Here is a 1,919-nt window from a genome sequence, read left to right on the forward strand (position 1 = left end):
AAATGTATTACAGGTATGGAAATTGGGGTCTCTGAGAGGAGTTGGGGTACAGAACGGAAACAAGAATGTGATGTAATTCTATTTACTTAAAATAGGTTTTTAAATGTTAACAAATCAGATAAATTGAAATAATGTATCTTTTTCATCATAATGCAATAAAACTTAAATCAATAAAAAATTATTATATATAGGAATAACACTTATGTGACTTTAGATCAGGAGTCATTTTGCCTGCTTCTGTGAAAGCATTCCTGTAGGCAGAGTCCAGGCAGAAGGGCTGAATGATCTGTTAATCTTGGAAGAAAGAACTGAGAGGCCTCTGGATGGGAATAGATGTCCAATGTATGTCAGCCATTAACTCTGCTAGGTTGAGACTTTGTTTCCCATGATACTGTAAAGTATATAAAGCTTATGAGAATTAAACTTGGGATAGATATAATATTCATTGGACAGCCCCCTGCACTCTAACATTTGTTTCAGAGTCTTCTTGTCCATCTTTCCTATAATCATCCTCACTCCCCCCTCACAAGAGTGTTTGATTTTACACCAGCAGAAAGGATGCAGCTATGCATCCTGATATAAATACCTCTTAGACTCTGAGAGCCTGAAACTTCTGCTGGATCACAAAAACAGAGTTAGCAAAATATCTAGAAGTCACTTTACACTTAAGACTGTGAAAGACTTTGTGTTTGTTCAGAAGTTTGTGGGATTTTACAGGTCAAATTCATATGATACTCTTTCCAGCAATTCCAATGAACATTTTAGTGTTTTTCAGAATCTAGAAAATTTTTTAATAGCTATAATCAAGGTTTTCCTTTTTTCTTTTTATTAAACAAGAAATATTATCAATGAATGTGGTCACTGGTGAAGAGATTGACAAGATATGTGGTTCTCTAATAGCATCCCAAATCAGCATCATGTAATTCATAGATATCCTTTTGCAGAGTTGACAAATGCACAGAAATGGACTATCCAAATGACTGCATCAGAGAAAGTCTTCAAGCTAAACTTCTCTAAGTCATCTAAGTCCTATGGCAGCTTGCTGCCCCTCCAGGCTTTCTGAGACACTTAGGATGTGGTTGCAACACTGTGCCTTGTGCAATAATAGACAGCAGAATCTTCAGGTGTCATTCTCCTAAGCTCTATATATGCTGTGCTTGAGGATTTGTATACAGTGAGTGTGACCCTGCCCTTGAATTTTGATTGTAGCTAGTAAAATCTTCATATGGATTAATATATCCAATCCACTCAAGGCTATTTCCATGACTGATTCACCCAGTGCATATCATAGTCAGTAAAGGTGTAGCCAGAAGCTTTGCAGGACATCTTCACTGAGACCCCAGGCTTTACCAGCTCAGTCCCAGACTCCTGCAGCTGTACCTGGGAGTGGAGGGAAATAAAGAGTAAATATCATTGTCACCTGAGAGTTTGGCCAGACCTCAAGACTGCTACTGTGAGACCCTTACCTGTAGCTGTTGCTACCAGGAAGAGGATGATACAGCTCCATCCCATGATGAGTTCCTGTGTACTCACTGACAATAGAGAGGACAGTGATCTTATGTTTATGTGAGGTGTAGATGTCCCTATATTTACCACCATAGTCTCATATGATTTGCATATTCATGAGCAGGGTACATCTTAGATAAGGAGCTACTCCTCCTGGAGAAGAAGGGACACCTGGGTCAGGAATCAGGACACTGAGGCCCAAGTCCTAATTCTTTCTGAAGATATTCATTAGATACCCCATCCCTGAGCCTTGTGTAGAGGCCGAGTCTGTGGATGTAACATCAGGAACTATACTCTAATAAGATTTGCAGCTTGAGACTTGTGACAGTGCTAACAAATGACTGACAGGTAATTACATGATGACAATACTGATGGCAAATTTCAAAAACAGCTAAGTTATTAGAATTTATGGC

The 1,919-nt window shown here is 38.8% G+C and overlaps 1 pseudogene; it reads right to left on the reverse strand.

The window, feature by feature from the left end:
• Window positions 1–1,068: 1,068 nt before the first annotated feature.
• LOC116079702 lies at window positions 1,069–1,512 on the reverse strand (annotated as a pseudogene).
• Between the last annotated feature and the right edge of the window lie 407 nt (window positions 1,513–1,919).

Source organism: Mastomys coucha, unplaced genomic scaffold, assembly GCF_008632895.1.
Source record: "Mastomys coucha isolate ucsf_1 unplaced genomic scaffold, UCSF_Mcou_1 pScaffold6, whole genome shotgun sequence".
In the NCBI taxonomy this organism is placed as follows: Eukaryota; Metazoa; Chordata; class Mammalia; order Rodentia; family Muridae; genus Mastomys; species Mastomys coucha.